Source organism: Neofelis nebulosa, chromosome 15 (genome assembly GCF_028018385.1).
Source record: "Neofelis nebulosa isolate mNeoNeb1 chromosome 15, mNeoNeb1.pri, whole genome shotgun sequence".
Classification (NCBI taxonomy): domain Eukaryota; kingdom Metazoa; phylum Chordata; class Mammalia; order Carnivora; family Felidae; genus Neofelis; species Neofelis nebulosa.
In genome coordinates, this window is record NC_080796.1 from 5,384,379 (window position 1) to 5,404,044 (window position 19,666).

The window sequence follows — 19,666 nt, forward strand, 5'->3', positions numbered from 1 at the left end:
CCCGTCCAAAAATCTTGCTGTCCTCATTGAGGAACACTGTCCAGCTTGGAGAAGAGTCTAATTATGGTAACCGTTCTGCGCAGGATGGTCACTGGGACTTAAACAGAGACCAGATCTCTCTTTGTTGGGGATATTGTTATGGGTATCTTGACATTGAGTGGGGTATGGTACCATATGGTCTTCAGGGTTTTTTCTGGCTGTGTGATTGCCTGAGTTAAGTCAGGGGTCAGGAGACTGCACCCCTCAGGCTAAGTGTGTCCTGTTGTAGTAAATAAAGTTTTATTAGAACACGGTTCTGCTCATTCATTTATATATTGTCATTGGCTGCTTTGGGGCTACAGTGGCAGAGTCAGGTAGTTGCCGTGGAGATGTTTTGGCCTGCAAAGCCTGAATACTGCTGGCCTCTTTACAGGAAAAGTTTCTAGATGTAGCACGTATCAGGAATGTTTTTTTTTTTTTGTTTTTTTTTTGTTTTTGTTTTTTTTAAATTTATTTTTGGGACAGAGAGAGACAGAGCATGAATGGGGGAGGGGCAGAGAGAGAGGGAGACACAGAGTCGGAAACAGGCTCCAGGCTCCGAGCCATCAGCCCAGAGCCTGATGCGGGGCTCGAACTCACGGACCGCGAGATCGTGACCTGGCTGAAGTCGGACGCTTAACCGACTGCGCCACCCAGGCGCCCCCCAGGAATGTTTTTTGAATGACACCAGTGTGTGAATTGATGTTACTAAGTATGTGATTCTTAGATCTTTAGTAGTTTTCTGTGTGTAGTGATTCTGAAGTCTTTTCTGTGTCCCTGTAGCACTGAAGACTAGCCACGAGACAGACCGACAGTAAAACTTGGAGCAGAATTCTCGGCTTGAATTTGCAGATGTCACTAAGTAGTCCAAGGTCTGTGCCAATTTCGTGTGGCTCTTCAGCTTTGGGAGTGGGCTGGTCGTTGATTTCCTCGCAATGGTGATATACGAACTGGTAGTTAGGAAATACCTTCAAAGCCAGGACAATGAGAAAAAAGTTGCATCTCACAATCTTGTGAAATCAGCTCTGGAACCTAAAAATTCCATGTAGGGAACGTCACTGTTCTTTCCCCTCCTATGGATTTTAATAAAGAAAAGTTGGCATTGTGCAGAAGGTACTAACAAAATAACCTTCTGAGCACTTAAAATATTAAAATGCTTTAATATTTTAAAGAGGTTACAAGAAACAGACATCTGTTAACCCTAACTTAAAAAAGACAGAAAAGGGGCACCTGGGTGGCTTAGTCGACTGAGTGTCCGAGTATGGCTCAGGGCATGATCTCATGGTTCACGGGTTCGATCCCCGCGTCGGGCTCTGTGCTGACAGCTCGGAGCCTGGAGCCTGCTTCGGATTCTCTGTCTCCCTCTCTCTCTGCCCCTCCCCGCTCCCATTCTGTCTCTCTCTCTCAAAAATAAACATTAAAAAACCAAGCAAGAAAGAAAAATAAATACCTGTTTGAGTCTTTTGGTATATATTAGGGTTCTCCCTAATATATATTTCTCCAGAGAAACAGCCAATATGGTGTATGTGTGTGTGTGTTTTAAAAGAGATTGATTTTAAGGAATTGGCTCGTGAAATTGTGGGGAGTAGTAAATCCAGAATTTGTAGGGCACACTAACAGGCTGGAAGGTCGGGCAGGAGTTGGTGCTAAAGTTTTGAGGCAGAATTCTTTTTTCTCTGAGAAACCTGTTTTTGTTCTCAGAGCCTACAACTGCTTACATGAGTCCCACCCACACAATCCAGGGTAATCTCCTTTATTTGAAGTCAATTTAGATATTAGTCACATCTACAGAATACTTGAACTGCAACCCTAGATTCATGTTTGATTAACTTAGCTGTATCCCAACCAAGTTGACCCATAAGACCAGCTATCAGTACTACAAACACATTTTGGTACATTAAAATATGTGGTGTATAAAGTATTACATAGTGAGTACTCATTAAGGAAGTGTCTATATTTGTAGACCAGTAGTCTCTGAGGGATTACCTGGGTCTTCATTCATGTGTCAAATAAAGACTAAAAAATGGACAATTTAATCAACCTTTGAAATTGGAAAGTTCTCTCTTTTGTGTGTGTGGTTTTTGTATGTTGTGTATTTAAATGTAGGGTGCCTGGAATAATTTAAAAATTTTATAGCAATTTTTTTTGTTTTTTAATAAGTTAATGTTGTTGCTAACTCTTTTGTATAAAAAATTCTTAGAGTTGGGAATTAGTCTTGAGCTTGTTAGTGAAATTCTCTTCATTTGTGGTTGGGAAACTGGTCCCAGGAAGATGGAGTGATTTTGCCCAGGTAACACGGTGAATAAAAGAACCATCTTTAGAAGCCAGATCTGGTTTCCAATCCAGTGCCCTTTCTACTGAGAGTGATTACAGTTTAAGTGATGCTAGTTAAGGGGTTTTCTGAAGAGGGGGTGATTTTGAGTGTGTACTTCAGGGACTGAGTATGAACTGATAGTTACCAGAACGGAGGCGACACTCAGGCCGTTCTCCGGCCCTGGGGGGAGGGTGGATGGAGAGAAGTGGGTGTGTCATAACGGGTGTACAGGCGGACCCCAAATCCACGAAGGGCACTGTGCTACCCGTGAGGCTCGGAGAGGTTTTACAAGTACAAGCTAGCCATTGGTTGGTTCACAGGGGATATTCCAGAGGACCTTGAAGTAGAGAGAACATGTGGCCTGAAAGACCTCACTGAGGGAGCTTTCCTTCGCGAGGACCGTCAGAGAGCAGAGGAACAGGGAGCTGTGGGGACCCTGCTCCTCTCTGTAAGGGGCGCAGAGCAGGGACTTGCAAGTCCCCTGGAAGGGAATTTGAAGGGTTCCACGGGGCATAGAGAAGACGTTGGAGGGTGTAAATGGATTCTTGAGAAGGTTGCCAGGTTTGAGGCATAACCTGAGTTTACTTCCTTACCTGCAAAATGAGCATAATAATTCCCAGGGCACTAAGTCGTTAGAGGGAGTGAAGGAGATGATGTATGTACTGCTTATTAGCACAATGCCCGGCGCGTAGGACTCCAAAGTGATGGCTTTTTTATACTACATCGTGGCAGCTGCCTGAGGGTCTTATCAGGAGGTGTTGCTGGAGTGAGATCCTTTTTTTCATTCCCCTTTCGCTTATTCTAGCTACTCTATGCCACCCTGCAGTTCTGCAGTGTGGGTTCTTTCTTCAGGCAGGTGCACGTCCCTGACTACGCGGAGTACTTTCTTACCGCTGCCGCACTCTTACGCACTTTGTGGGGGGGTTGTATTTCAATTGCAAGTTTAATTTCATCAAATTGAAAAGATGTACTTAAATATGGCACTGTTCCCAATTAATTTTACTTTTTTTTTTTTTTTTTTTTTTGCACTTTGGAATATAACTACAAAGATAACAGTTGGAAAAGGGGAACGAAAGTCCAGGATTTTGAAGTAACTTCTCCCTTTCCTCTTCAAAGGGTCATTTCCTTCAGGTTGTAAGTAAAAAACAAAATGAAATATGTATATCTTTTAATGTTTATTTATTTTTGAGAGAGACAGAGACAGAATGTGAGTGGGTTAGGGGCAGAGAGAGAGAGGGAGACACAGAATCACAAGCAGGCTCCAGGCTCTGAGCTGTCAGCACAGAGCCCGGCGCGGGGCTCGAACTCACGAACCGTGAGATCGTGACCTGAGCTGAAGTCAGACGCTTAACCAGCTGAGCCACCCAGGCGCTCCAAAATGGAAATACTTCAATGGATGCCAACTCCAAAAAGAAGGGACTTAAAAGACATTTTCTGTGGTATTTGCTTCTTAAGATACAGAAGCACTTCAGGATATAGACTCAGCAGTAATTAAATAACAGATTTGTTTCATTGTATGGGATCAAATATGAGATTACTAGATCTGAGGCATAGCGTATCTGCCCCAACTTTATTGCGTAATTATTTCTGAACTGGACCTGGGAACATTTCACTGTATTCAGAACATTGGTAGGATTTGCTTTTGACTCCGAGTAACTTGATGTGTTTAGTTAAAATTTCAAGCAGCCTTTGTGACATTTGAAGATCTGTTGATAAGGGCTCTGTCTGCAACCCGTGGGGCTGGAAGAGAGCTCTCAGCACAGGTTTGTAGGCTGGGTTTAAATTTAAGTTGAGAAATTTGTGTGTGTCTACATTCACAAGCAAAAAGAGTTTGGGGGCGCCTGGGTGGCTCAGTCGATTAAGTGTCTGACTTTGGCTCAGGTCATGATCTCGCAGTTTGTGACTTCAAGCCCAGGTTCGGGCTCTGTGCTGACAGCTCGGAGCCTGGAGCCTGCTTCGGATTCTGTGTCTCCCTCTCTGTCTGCCTCTCCCCCGCTCATTCTCTGTCGCTCTCTCTTTCAAAAATATATAAAACATTAAAAAAAGTTTGGAAAAGTTGAAAGAGATCCTTAGGGGAGGGAAGTACAGTTGAAAAAGTTTCTTTGGGGGCTCCTGGGTGTCTCAGTTGGTTAAGCGTCTGACTCTTGGTTTCCGTTCAGGTCATGATCTCATGGTTCGTGAGTTCGAGCCCTGCATCAGACTCCATGCTGTCAGTGCAGAGCCTGTTTGGGATTCTCTCTCTCCCTCTCCCTCTCTCTCTGTCTCTCTTTCTTTTTTTCTCTCTCTCTTCCCCCTTCCCTCTCCCTCTCTCTCTCCCTCCCTCTCTCCCTCTCTCTCTGGCCGTCCCCTGCTCATACCCTCCCTCTCTCTCCAAATAAATGAATAAACTTGAAAAAAGTTTCTTTTTAGCAACCTCTAACTGCTTTTTTAAAAAACGACGCAATTAAATGAACATTAATTTTTTAATGACGGATGTTCTGTAGTTTGATCATAAGGTTGAACAGTTTTGTATTTTCAGGCCCCAGTGTTTCAGCTTGTGTGGTGTCCGGTGTCAAAGTCCTAGGGTAGTTAGGTGTTGTAGTCTCTAGTGGCACCTGATTTTCAGTGAGATGCGCTGGTAATTCTCGCCCTAAAGAGCCGGAGTGGTCTGTGGACCATCGTGTTTGCTCCAGAGCCGCTGGCGGGCACTGTCCTGCTGTCCCCTCCTCTCCCTGCTCCGTCGTCCCCTCCCTTGTGGCGCATCCCCTCTCACAGGCGCCGCACGTGTCAGCGTCACCCCGTTGCTCTAATTGTGTCCCTTAACCTCTCCCCCAGACCTCCGTTTCCCTCGTAACCGGCAGCTCATCTGTAATTGTTTGATGATGTTAATTCAGAGGAAAGTGTGGAATGACTGACCGGTCTACTTATTATATGCAATTGTATAAACCGTGTGTTTTAAACTGGAATTTGTAGAGCCAAACAAAAACCTATCAATCCAAAGTGTTAGTAAGTGGTTTAATACGTAGAGACGGCTTCTTTACCTTGTTTCTTCAGACTTCCTTTTTTTGGATTCCCAGTTGCTCAGAGAACGCACTTCTTCCCCGGAGGGGTGGAGGAGAGGAGACAGAATCATGGGGGGAGACAGACCTTTTCCAACTTGACGGATCGGTGGAGTTGCTCCTTGACTTTCTTCTGCAGGTGCTTCCTCTGTAATCTCACTACAGCTCGTTTTGCAGGTTCCTGTCTTCACCTTGCCCTGCGGTGGGTTCTCCTGCTTTCCATGTTATCAACTCACACCCTCTCCCATGAAGCTTAGGCTCTCACTTTGCTTTTTAGAACCATGCTGCTGAGTTCTGTTGACACAATTAACTTTTTCCATCAAGGAGTGAAGGTCACCACTAAATGCGTTCCTCTTGTTGAGAATGTCTCTACTAATACTGGCTTCTATTTATTGATCGTATACTGTATGCCAGGCACTGTCCCAGCCGTTTACTGTACATTGTATTCGGGCCTCACGACAACCTTATTTATGGTAGATACTTATATTTCCTTTGTATAGGTGAGGAAACCAAAGTTTGGAGAGATTAAATAATTTGTTTAAGTTTGTAACACTTGAAAACGGTGAAGCGAATTCTAAAGCCTGTCTTCTTTGGATTGTACAGTTTTCCTCTATGTTTTCAAAGCGCCTTAAATTCCGGGTCTACCCTAAAGCACTTTCTATGAGAGCGTGAACAGCATGTTGGTTCTAGACCTCTTTTTAATATTCACGCACTCGTAGTAGTGTTTAGGACCCACGTGTTCCGCTTTAAACCTCCCTGAAATGCAGTCAGTGTATTATGGACAAGGGTGGTGCTGTTATTATCGTAGCTTCTAGCACAAAGTAGTAAGTGCTTACAAAATATTTGCTGCATGGGTGAAAACAGTGACAGACCGAGAGGTGGCATTAGTGTGGGGGGCTATTCACAGAAGAATTCATTTCCTTTGGAATGTGAAGCAGGAACTTTTCTCCCATTACAGCATGCCGCAGGGCAGGGCGGGAATCCAGGCTTTGATTAACATCACCCAAGCTCTCTTTTGTTGTGTAGCTTTACAACCACAAGTTACTGCCAGCTGAAAAGGATGATGGGGAGTGATGATGAATGCATTTCCATTTGCTGCAAAGAAAATTTTAGACAGTTTCACTCATTTTAAACCGAGATAAAAAGGCCGCTTTGAAACGAAGAGTAAATTAATGGTTACCAAGTAAGTGGTTATCAGATTCCTGCTCCAGATGTCACCTCAGGTGGTGCTGCCCGTGGTCATCGCTGCCAGGTCACAATTCCGTCTCAGATAGTTTCTGCCCTGGGGGTGGGGAGTGATGGGAGAATGCCAGGGTTCTTAAGGGTCTTTTCTTTCCATCCCCGAGTTGTAGGTTTTAGATCTAGGTGTTACTTTCCCTGAGACTGCTTAGGGTTTCTTAGGCCATCAAGGTCAAATGCAAACCAGACTTTTGGAATTATCTGCCATGGGTCCTCATGCCCCTGGCACGTATTACACAAACGAACGAAACTGTTTTGAGTAGGCTCGCATCTCCGATTCCCACCCCCAGCTGCTAAGGCTGTGAGGGGGGCATATTGAATTGTGGTTGCAGAGTAATTGGTGGTTCTTGATTATTTTTGACTTTATTAAGTTTTTTTTTAAATTTTATATAACGTTTATTTATTTTTGAGACAGAGAGAGACAGAGCATGAATGTGGGAAGGTCAGAGAGAGAGGGAGACACAGAATCTGAAACAGGCTCCAGGCTCTGAGCTGTCAGCACACAGCCCGACGCGGGGCTTGAACTCGCGGACCGCGAGATCCGGACCTGAGCCGAAGTCAGACGCCCAACCGACTGAGCCACCCAGGCGCCCCAGACTTTATTACCGTTTTTTATGGTTGCCTCTCAAGATCACTGCGGCAAGTATATTACAGAAAAATTTCATTAGTCCCTTAATACTGTAACCTGATTGTTAGTAATAAGATCTCTGGGCTCAGGTGAGCAGGTCAGTGGTCACTGGTATGCTTTAATAATTATTAATGATTTCATTTGTGGCTGTTTGGTATTGGATGTGGTTGTGTTGGCTGAATGCTGTATGATGGGCATTAGGATTACCTGCTCCTATCAGGGAGCGAGTAACTGAAATGTAATTTCTTTAATTAACAACTGCGCAGCGTGCTTTTCGATGCTTCTAGTAGTGCCGTAGTGTAAAATAAGAGAAACGGGATTCCGTGGCTAGCTATTAAATGAGCTAGAATCATTAAGTGTTTACTATATGCCGGTTCTCGTGCTCTGGACTTTGTGTCTGTTCTTTCGAATTTAACCCTTCTGCAGGCCTGTTAAGGGCTATCATGCCAGCCTCACAGTTAGGGACACTGAGGTCTGTGGAAGGGACGTAGACTGCCCGTGTGGCACAGTAACTGCACCTGGGATTTGGACCTGGGCACCCCGACCTCAGGGCCGTAGCCCTTGGCTGCTGTGCTGCGCATCAAGCCCGGAGGCCTTGCTGTGTGTGGAATACCGCTCTCTTGAGGGTTTCACTCCTCAGGTCCACCACGTACGTCATTTCCTGTTGGAGCGTGTGTATACATGCAGGGTTTTCCATTTCTGTTCTAATGAAACTTTCATCTTTAGTTTCAGTGGTTGCCAGTTGGTTTCTTGCAAAACATTTTCGGCTTTTAGCATTTAAAAAGATTTTTTTGTAATCTTTATTTATTTTTGAGAGAGTGAAAGAGAGACAGTGAGAACAGGGGAGGAACAGAGAGAGGGGGAGACACAGAATCGGAAGCAGGCTCCAGGCTGAGCTGTTGGCACAGAGCCCGACGCGGGGCTCGAACCCACGAACCGTGAGATCATGACCCGAGCCGAAGTTGGACGCTTAACCGACGGAGCCACCCAGGTGCCCCCAGCTTTTACCATTTTTATTCAGATGAGAGGATTGGGTCACCTTGCTGACTGCCACGTGTGCTTCAAAGTCGGGGGTAGTCAGACCTTTATACTGGTAGAAACAAAAACCTTAAAGCATGCATACTTTATTTTGGGTCATGTTATAATTTGGGGGGCAGAATTGCCTTGAAGTTTATCTTAGACAGTTATGGAAATTAATTTCTGTTCTTTAAAATGTACAGACGGGGAAGTTCTGGAAGCATCCTGTGAAGAAGAGAAAAAATCCACTCAGAATTTAAAATTGGCCATGGAGGGGGCGCCTGGGTGGCACCTGGGTGGCTCAGTCAGTTGAGTGTCCAGCTTCGGCTCAGGTCATGATCTCAGGGTTCACAGGCTCGAGCCCCTCATCGGGCTCTGTGCTGACAGCCTGGAGCCTGGAGCCTGCTTCCGATTCTATGTGTCTCTCTCTCTCTCTGCCCCTCCCCTGCTCGTGTTCTGTTTCTCTCTCAAAAATAAACGTTAAAAAATTAAAAAATAAATAAAATTGGCCATGGACAGTTTAAAAAGGGGGTGTGGAAAGAGCAGGGATAATCCATATGTGGGCTGTTGAACTCAAGGAGTCTCACGTTATTTTGTCCTAGAGTCAACCTTTATAACACTGTTATTGGGAAATACTTGATTTACTTATCTTTTTCTGAACACTCTGATTTTTGGAGCACAGTTTCTAAATTCACAAAATAATCTTTATACAACAAGGTGTTATTGTATTTTGGGATTATATGCTCATTCTGAAGTTTAACAAATTTTAACTAGCTGAAATGAGTTTTATATCTTTGAGGTGATAAAATTAAAAAATTTTTTTTCTTTTTTTTTTAAATTCCAGAAAGGTGGGGGTTGGACAGGTCGGTAGGTACCTAAGAAAGCAGCTACTGGGTTTTCTTTATCATATACGAAGTGTTAGCCTTGCATTTTGCTACAAAAGGGGCATTTGCTTCAGCTTGAACTTCACCTTTCTTGCGAAAACCTATACATGTAAGCACACTTTTGGAACAGTAAACAGCTTGAGCTACTGTATATGCTATAGTTTTATTTGGAATCTTTTTAGCTGAATAAGGAAGGAATATAGTTGACTGTACCAGCTGTGGTATTCGTGATAAAAATGATCTGATCTAGCCGCCTGCAACAGTGACCTGCTTGGTGGTGAACACACTCGAGGGTCATGAAAAGCAGGAAGGGAACCGGCTTGGGGCCGGGTGTCAGGTACTCCAGTGTTAACTCAGATCCTGGGCTAGAAGCTTTGTATTATTATCTCTTTTTAAAGATGAAGAAACTGGAATTTGAGAAGCGGATGGCTTGTGTTTGTGGAGAGAACTGCCAGGTGCAGAGCTAGGGTTCCACCCTGGGCCCCCCACCTGGGGCTCTGACTCCGAGGCCTGGATGCTCTGTCCTGTCCTGTGCTGTCTTCTCTCTTCGTTCCACTTTCACGCTTTGACCTCCGCTGGAAGGTTTTCTTTCCGTTTCTTTTCTTTTACTGGTTATCCTAAGGAAGTTAAGGACAGTAGGATCAGCCTCTTTCTGATACACACTGCTTTTTTATTGGCATTACAGTTCTGGGACTTGATCTTTTAACCCCAGAAAATGACGTAGTGTTTAGATTTACCCATATGCATTTATCTTTTTTTTCTTTTTTTTCTTTTTTTTTCCTTCTGACCACTCCTTCGTGTGTATCAACAGTAAGATGAATTGTTTTGTTTTGTTTTTTTTTTTTTAATTTTTTTTTTTTCAACATTTTTTATTTATTTTTGGGACAGAGAGAGACAGAGCATGAACGGGGGAGGGGCAGAGAGAGAGGGAGACACAGAATCGGAAACAGGCTCCAGGCTCCGAGCCATCAGCCCAGAGCCTGACGCGGGGCTCGAACTCACGGACCGCGAGATCGTGACCTGGCTGAAGTCGGACGCTTAACCGACTGCGCCACCCAGGCGCCCCAAGATGAATTGTTTTTTAACGCATCTCCCCTTTAGGGCTTTATGTGGGAGGGTTTCTGCTCTGCACCTGGCATACACCCACCGGTTTGCCTCCTGTGACCTTTTCCTCTAGCTTCTCCTCTCCCCTCTTCAAGTTCTGTGCGGATGCGCATAGGACATGCTGGTTTCAGAACTAACTCACCTCTAGGTTTGTGCTTTCTTTTTTTTTTTTTTTTTTTTTTTCCAACGTTTTTTATTTATTTTTGGGACAGAGAGAGACAGAGCATGACCGGGGGAGGGGCAGAGAGAGAGGGAGACACAGAATCGGAAACAGGCTCCAGGCTCCGAGCCATCAGCCCAGAGCCTGACGCGGGGCTCGAACTCACGGACCGCGAGATCGTGACCTGGCTGAAGTCGGACGCTTAACCGACTGCGCCACCCAGGCGCCCCAAGATGAATTGTTTTTTAACGCATCTCCCCTTTAGGGCTTTATGTGGGAGGGTTTCTGCTCTGCACCTGGCATACACCCACCGGTTTGCCTCCTGTGACCTTTTCCTCTAGCTTCTCCTCTCCCCTCTTCAAGTTCTGTGCGGATGCGCATAGGACATGCTGGTTTCAGAACTAACTCACCTCTAGGTTTGTGCTTTCTTTTTTTTTTTTTTTTTTTTCCAACGTTTTTTATTTATTTTTGGGACAGAGAGAGACAGAGCATGACCGGGGGAGGGGCAGAGAGAGAGGGAGACACAGAATCGGAAACAGGCTCCAGGCTCCGAGCCATCAGCCCAGAGCCTGACGCGGGGCTCGAACTCACGGACCGCGAGATCGTGACCTGGCTGAAGTCGGACGCTTAACCGACTGCGCCACCCAGGCGCCCCTAGGTTTGTGCTTTCTTAACCATTTCCGCCTTGGAACATTTCTCTTGCTTTATAGCTAGCTCTGCCCTACGTTTTAAAAAGAATTTTGAAATTTGTAAGACAGCATCTGTGGGCGCTCTCCAGCCATCAGGTTTATACTGCCAGAACTAGAAGTCCGCCTTGTCATTGTGCTTGTCTGGAGTGTTTTGCACCGAACCTGGGGGTGGGGGAGGACTTGCATACCCATTCTTACTAACTAGCAAAACTCTTTCATTGAGAATCATAGGAAATAACTTGTGAGCCAGCCACGCACCCTGGAAATGACTGGTTTGAAGGAGAATGATGGGGTTTAGGACGCGCTTCCCCAAAGTATGGCACCTTGGCATGTTGGATATTTTAAGCTGAAGGAATTTGAGGAATGGCAGGTGCAGGCAGGACTTTCTGACCTTCCCCCGAAACGGGTCATAGACCCTCACACGAGGGGTGCCCTCCCTGTGCCCAGAGGAGAGGAGTACCCTTCTGTCTGAGGGTGAGGGATGCCAAGGGGAATTGAATGAACAGTCTTTGCTAAGATTCCCCCGTTTACTATTCCTAGCTTTTATCTTCCTTTATCTTATCGTGTTTTTCCGTGATTGTTTTCGTCATACCCAGTATGAAAAGTTAGGTTTAACCATTTCTTTGGTCTTAATTTCCTTACAAAGGCTCCTCTGTCACATAAAACTTACGTTTAAAACAAATAATATGCCTTTCTTTGTTAATCTGTCTTTTGTCACAGAGACCCAGCCAAAAATTTAGAAGAGTAGAGAGAAAAGATATTTTTCCTCCCTTGCAGTTTCTGGTGACCATGAGGAGCTGGCTGGGACCCTGCTCACTCCAGAGTCTGCAGACGGGATCTTGGGAGAACTGGCCAAAGTCCATGAAAGGCCGGAATTCTTGCCGCGGCCAGCTGTCTCACATCTTCGTGTAGTGCCTGGTCTACGCCAGAGAGAAAACGGTAAGCGCTTATCTTTGTCCCTTCTGTTCCAAATTCAGACTAGCAGGGGGGGAAACGGTTGTAGAAACTAGATGTTTGAATTGTGACTCTTGTGGATTTGATTTTGGGCAGCCATTTGTTGACCTTTTCCCTCCAGGGACTCCCCCACACTCTTGCTGTCCTGGTCCTCCTCTGTGTCTCATCTCTCGCCCTGAAAGCTTGGCGTGGCTTTCCACCACGGGGCGTGCAGGTTATACACTTGTGTGTGTAGGGCTCAGTTGTCAGGCTGGGGTCCCCAGGAGCGTGGCTGGACACAACTGTGAGTTGCACCCCATTTGTGGCTAATCCCACCCCCCCGCCCCCCAAACTGGTGCCACCTGTCAGACGTGTTGTCAGAGTCTCTTCTTGGCTGTTTCTGGCTCTGGATGGTGGGAGGATTCCTCTGCACCCTCGTTGGGAAGCTGGTTGTGTCCATGTCTGAGCCGTAAAAGGCTCATTGGTTTTAAGTCATAAAAGGCTTATTATCAGTTTGGAATCACTTGAAACAGGTGCAGCTTTGGTTTAAAAAAAAAAGTCGGGGTGGGGGCAGTTCATGACTGTCAGGGGTATTTATTGTCTGTCCTGTCTGAAACCTGGTAAGATATTTTAAAGGAGATCTTTAAAAAAAATACATGGTCAGAAGTTGCCCTCCTTGGAAGCTGATTTTTTTTTTCTTTTTAAGTCGGCCCTTCTCTCTGATCCTGCTCCTCCCGTGGGAGCTTCTAACCCTTCTCCAGCTCCTGCCCACTGTGTGTCACCAGCTCCCTCTATGTCCCTTTGCGTCGGCGCGGTTTTGCCGAGGATAATTTGGAATGTCATTGGCTTCTTTAGGACACTTAGAATGGCAAACTGCTCCTCTGAGACATCTGTCTGCCTGTGGCTTCTCCTCCTCTGTCTTCCTCTTGCTCCCTTGATCCTCCATTCAGTCCCCTGGGTCCCTCAACAGGTAACCACCCCCCCCCCCCCAGCCCCTATCTCACCCATCCTTCTGTCCATGCTGCCAGACCTCTTTCCACTCCAGCTCCACAGACGCTTGAACTTCAGACTTCCTAGCATTATCAGGCTGAGAAGAAAAAAGGCCAGTTGGAAACTGATGTAATATTTTATCTGCTCAGATGCGCAGTGGAGACTGCGCTAAACGTCTCTTCAGTCACTTGTGTAAAATGCAGCTTACAGCCCTCATAAGATTACGAGTCAGGGCAAACAAAACTCCTCTAAGCCTTCTCCAAAAATATTAGTCAAAGCATTAGCCCTCATCGTGAGGAGGTAACCCCCAATTTACCCTCTTTGTCACAAACACAATTCAGATAAAAATATAAAATGGATAAAAACCAGTGAGTTTGTTTTATTATGTTTTACGGACACATCGCTAACATTTTATTTTTTTAAATTTTAGAGAGAGAGTGTGTGTGAGCAGGGGAGAGGGGCAGAGGGAGAGAGAGAGAGAGAATCTTTTTTTTTTTTTTTTTTAATGAAATTTTTTTTTAATTTATTTTTGAGACAGAGAGAGACAGAGCATGAGCAGGGGAGGGGCAGAGAGAGAGGGAGACACAGAATCAGAAACAGGCTCCAGGCTCTGAGCTGTCAGCACAGAGCCCAACGCAGGGCTCAAACTCATGAACCGTGAGATCATGACCTGAGCTGAAGTCGGACGTTCAGCTAACTGAGCCACCCAGGCGCCCCGGGAGAGAGAGAGAATCTTAAGCAGGCCCCAGGCTGAGCCGATGCAGGGCTCTATCCCATGACCCTGGGATCATGACCTGAGCCGAAATCAAGAGTCAGATGCTTACCTGACTGAGCCACCCAGGTACCCCACCGCTAAAATTCTAGAGTGGAAGCTGTGAAATCTTTGTGTTTGTATGCATCTGTAGGTTATGTGTATGTGATATTTTTCTATCTTGGGAAAGTATTACCAGGTTCATTTATACAATCCCTTAAAGGAGGTCTTTCAAGTTGGCTTGGAGATAAATGAGCACCTACATAAATTCAAGTATTGCTACAGCTCTGCTACAACTCTAAGGAATATAGAAACGGACCCAAGCCTTTTATTTTAAAGTTCACATGATCTGGGTTAACCTCTGGTAAATAAAGCTAGCTTTAGGATTGTTAATAAAATCAAAACAGATGAATCTTTAAGGTTGTCAGCCTTAAATATAATGCAGCCATACAGTTTTTTCCTACCTGGGTTTACTGGTCACATGAGCTTATGTTATCTCTACTAAATGCATAAGATTATGAAAATATAAATCCAACTTAAGAACAAAAAGTACAATCAAAATAAATTGATATATGTCAAGGACAACAGTAAAATAAAATAAAAAAAAAAAAGAAAGAAAGAAAGACGGGAGACATCAAGTATTTTTCATGCCTGCCTGATTTGTCCACAAGAAAAATCATTTAAAATGATGGATAGTTTTATTTAATATCTCACAAAATTTTCATGATTAATTCAGGCATACTTGTTAAGAACAAGTGAATTAATGTAAGAGGGGTAAAAGTTTATGAGCTTTTTAAAAACAATCTTGTTGTATAATATGTGTACTTTTTAAAAAAATTTTTTTTAATGTTTATTTTTGAGAGAGAGAGAGGCAGAGCACAAGTGGGGAAGGGGCAGAGAGAGAGGAAGACACAGAATCCGAAGCAGGCTCCAGGCTCTGAGCTGTCAGCACAGAGCCTGACGCGGAGCTTGAACTCAGGGGCCGGGAGATCATGACCTGAGCAAAAGTCAGATGCTTAACCAACTGAGCCACCCAGGCTCCCCTGTCCACTTAAAAAGAGTTTCCAAAAATTTTTTGATAACTTGAAACATTAAAGCTATACTAAGTTAAATGATGGATATTCACTGAATATCTAGACCATTTCCAAATAAGATAAAGCACTGGAATACTAATTGCAGAACATAAATGTATGTGCTTTTTGCTTCTTAAATTTTATAGAGAGACGAGATATTTATGTCCGTCTATTTAGCAAACATGTCCTTTGTCACATCCAATAGTTGTACTCAGAGGAAGCGTATGCCTCTAGAAACTGAAGTAATGAATTCATCGATTTGCTAGTTTACTACAGGATGTTAGCATGTGGCAGACAGCTCATAATTGCCTGCTTCCTAGTTTTCACTGAAAATTAGGGTTACTGAGGGTTAAACATTCTTATAGATTGTGTAAATGAAACTACTAGAAATAATAAAGACGAAGAAAAGTATGCAAACTATGCAAGGAAAATGTGTTTATGATAAGAAAAAGTATATAAGGTGTAAAGGATATATTTTTGTTAGGAGAGAAAGTAATTTGTCCTAATATAGGATATGGCTGGCTGTTCTAGAATAGAAAAATGAAAAGAGTAGGTAGATGAAAAATGAAAACTAGGTAGATGCATTTTTTAAAAGTTTGTACAAGTGTTGGGGCGCCTGGGTGGCGCAGTCGGTTAAGCGTCCGACTTCAGCCAGGTCACGATCTCGCGGTCCGTGAGTTCGAGCCCCGCGTCAGGCTCTGGGCCGATGGCTCGGAGCCTGGAGCCTGTTTCCGATTCTGTGTCTCCCTCTCTCTCTGCCCCTCCCCCGTTCATGCTCTGTCTCTCTCTGTCCCAAAAATAAATAAAAAAAAAAAAATGTTGAAAAAAAAAAGTTTGTACAAGTGTTGAGGAAAAGGCATTTTATTGTGTTGTCAAGCTGCCAAGATTGAATAGCTTTATTTGTAAAGTAAAAGAAAAGATGAACCTTAATATCAGAAGTATACTGATGTAAGACTAGAATGATGAATTTTCTTGGCTTATTGGTGTGCTTTCATTAAGAAATTGTAAAAAGATTTTCTCTTTATGTTTTAAGTAATTTTCCTGGGGAACCAAAATTTTGTTATCAGAATGATTTCCTGGGCTTCATGTTGTGCTTATCAGGTCTTTGGTTACTTAAGAAAACCAAATCTTCTCAATATTAAAACAGCTAAGGGTTTTTTCACAACTGTGTTACCTTCTGTATCTGCCTTTGGGAACTTTTTGTCATTTTGGTTAAATAGATAATTAAGTATTAGAATGATCTATGGTGCTATTTGACCAAGCATTCAAATCTGTTGACGGTTTTGACCAGTTTTCCAAAATCCAATTCTAAATAAAGTCTTGGTGACTTAAACTGACTTGAGCTTTTAAAGAAAGTCCCTGGGAAATCTCAAAGGATTTGTTTCTCACTTTGTAAAAGAGAGAGATGTTAAACTAATTGGGCTTATTTGCTGTATTAAACTGTGTTGCAAGTATTGTCAAATCAAGTGACGATACGCTTTCTTTAGGTTATAATGTATGGATATGTGCTATTAATATAAATATTTCCGAATTGTACGAAGTTCATGGAAATTCATGAGTACTTTTGATGTTTATGAGGTGTTCCGCATCAGGTTATCAGTCATACTTCTGGTTATTATGTCACTGAAGTACAGTGCCTTGTCAGTTACGTCGGAATGACCTCATCAGACCTTTAACCAGGGCCATTTTACGGTCTTGTGTCGTGTACAGACTGGTGGTGGTGGTGTTTAACTCCTGATCCTTGTCTGAAAGTATTTACAGTCAGCTACAGGCCACAGTGCCCAGTGATGCCCTCCCATGAATGACTTTGAGACCATGCCAGTGGTCTGAGTAATTTTCCAAACTGATGAAGTTTGCGGGTTCCTAAAACTGCTGATCAAAGATCAGCCAGAAAAAGCATTAATTACATGAGACTGAACTGCTGAGGAGAGTTATAATTTTTTTGACAACTTTTTGTTTGAAACGTTGCTCATTCTTTAATATTTGGTTTTTCTCTTAAACTGTCTGTTACTTACAGCAGTTTGGTAAAGTATACTTTTGTGAACGGAGATGAAACAATGACTTTTTCTCCCTCCCTGGTCCTTCCAGAACCCCGAGACTCTTACTGCCTTTTTACTTTCATGGCAATATCGTTATTTCCATAGGTCCTACAAGAATCTCTTTTCCTTGTAATAGGATGTCATTGAAAGCTTTGGTTATATTACCGATGTTGACTCGACTGTCATATTTGAGAATGATGTATACAATTAGATATGACCAGACGGTTTTAAGGAACTAAGATGGTCTTTATGGAGCGGTGGTAATGAAACTCTCTTGGGGGAAAGACTGGCCTGGTATCTGGCTTGCAGGTTTCCCAGCCTTATAAGTGAGTAAGGAATGGTCGCTTCCTGGGAGGCCCAGGAACCTTAAAATATTTTGGGACCCTTAGGAAGAGAGGAATTCAGCCAAATCTGTAGGCAAAATATAGTGGCAGTTTCCTGGCTTGGCTTCCCAGCCATGAGAAACTTTGGAAGCTGAGAGTCCTTAAAAGTTGCAGCAAAGCAAACTTAAAAATTTCAGTCACTTTGACCACAGAACACAAATATTGTAGCTGCACTTGTGTAAATAATCAGGCCACTTATTGAGGCTAGGCTTATTTTGCAAACAAATACTTTCTTATCTTTGATAGAAATGGGAGTGACTAAAGAGAGAAAAATAGTATTTCAGGAGCTAACTGTAGTCGATTGAGTTGAAGGTTTTCATTAGGAAATTGTAAACTTTCTTAAAGTATCTATCTATAGAGTGGGCTGGATCCTGAGTTCTTCTGGTTTTCTCAGTACCTGGCTATAAGACTCCAAATTAACATTTCTAATTTTTTCCCTACCCTTTCGCTTTGGGACCATTCAGAACTAAAACTGTCCTTTTCTTGAACCCTGCAAGCTGAGGCTAGCTGACCTGATGTGACCCAGCAGGTCATGTGTGAGCTCCCTTCCTGCCTGTAGCTGTGTGGGCCACTCGGGAAGTTCATGGGGTCACCTGATGGCCTCACACAGACGTTCGAACTGCAAAGCCGGAGAATCTGTTGCAATGTCGCCCCTGTCCTCACTCCACCGTCTGAAAGATGCTTTGAGCCGAGCAGGTAGAATCTTACCTGACTGCCTTCTGGACTCAAAAACTGAGTTTATAGTTTGTTCTAACCATCTTTGTTTTCCTCCTGCTTCTAGGGAAACGTCCCTTCTTTTTTTTTTAATTTAATTTTATTTTTTAACGTTTTATTTATTTTTGAGACAGGGAGAGACAGAGCATGAACAGGGGAGGGTCAGAGAGAGGGAGACACAGAATCGGAAACAGGCTCCGGGCTCTGAGCTGTCAGCACAGAGCCCGAGGCGGGGCTCGAACTCACGGACCGCGAGATCATGACCTGAGCCGAAGTCGGCCGCTTAACCGACTGAGCCACCCAGGCGCCCCGGGAAACATCCCTTCTTAAATGCCTGATTGTTTACACCATACAGAGACCTAATTGGGGGGGTGGGGTGGGTACCTGCTCACACCTGCACTACCACCTCCTGAAACGAGACGCTGTTCACTGGGTCACTAGGTTAGAGGACAGTCAACCAGCTCGGTGTGTGGACTGTGAAACCTGCTGGGAAAGTTTCACACGGGAGAATGACAGGGTTCAGGACATGCTACCCCAGAACATGGCCCCTTGGCACGTTGGATTTTATAAACTGAAGGAATTCGAGAAATGGCACGTGCAGGGAGGACTGTTTGACCTTCCCTGAAGTGGGTCTAGACCCTCAAATGGGAGGTGCCCTCCCTGTGCCGGAGGAAAGGAGTACCCTTCTCTCCAAAGAGGAGGGACACCGAGAAGACTGTTTCCCCATTTACCCCTCTCAGCTCACATTCTTTTTTGTCCTATTACATTTTTTTTCATTTTCTCTTTACTTTTGATCAAACTTAGTATAAAAATTTAGTATAACTATTTCTTTGGTCTTCGTTTCCTTATGAAGCTTCCTGTATCACATAAAGTTTGTATGAAGTAAATTTGCATGCTTTCTTTCGTGAATTTGTCTTTTCTTATAGAGACCCGTCTGAGAACTTAGAAAGGTAGAAGGGAAATGGATTTTCTCCCCTATAAGAACCACCAGATGACTTCCAAAAAAACTTTTGAATACTCCCCTTTCTGGAGGCTTTTTTTTTTTTATCTTTTAAAATGTTTTATTTATTCTTGAGAGAGAGAGACAGAGCATGAGCGAGGGAGGGACAGAGAAAGAGAGGGACACAGAATCCGAAGCAGACTCCAGGCTCTGAGCTGTCAACACAGAGCCCGACATGGGGCTCGAACTCACGAGCCATGAGATCATGACCTGAGCCGAAGTCAGATGCTCAGCCAGCTGAGCCACGCAGGTGCCCCCCCCCTTTTTTAATTTATTTATTGTTTATTTTACATCCAAGTTAGTTAGCATATGGTGCAACAATGATTTCAGGAGTAGATTCCTTAGTGCCCCTCCCCCCTCCCACAACCCCTCCAGCAAGCCTCAGTTTGTTCTCCATATTTATGAGCCTCTTCTGTTTTGTCCCTGTACCTGTTTTTATATTATTTTTGTTTCCCTTCCCTTATGTTCACCTGTTTTGTCTCGTAAAGTCCTCATGTGAGTGAAGTCATATGATTTTTGTCTTTCTCTGACTAATTTCACTTAGCATAATACCCTCCAGTTCCATCCACGTAGTTGCAAATGGCAAGATTTCGTTCTTTTTGATTGCCGAGTAATACTCCATTGTATGTATGTACCATATTTTCTTTATCCATTCATCTGTTGATGGACATTTGGGCTCTTTCCATACTTTG

At 43.9% G+C, this 19,666-nt stretch overlaps 1 long non-coding RNA gene across 2 annotated transcripts in view; it reads left to right on the forward strand.

Moving 5' to 3' along the window:
- Nucleotides 1-19,666, forward strand: part of LOC131495964 (uncharacterized) — a 40,396-nt gene that overhangs the window by 11,512 nt on the left and 9,218 nt on the right. For both annotated transcript variants that reach the window (XR_009254216.1, XR_009254217.1), the window contains exon 2: nt 11,869-12,030. This is a non-coding gene — a long non-coding RNA (uncharacterized LOC131495964). The remainder of the gene's footprint in view (nt 1-11,868; nt 12,031-19,666) is intronic.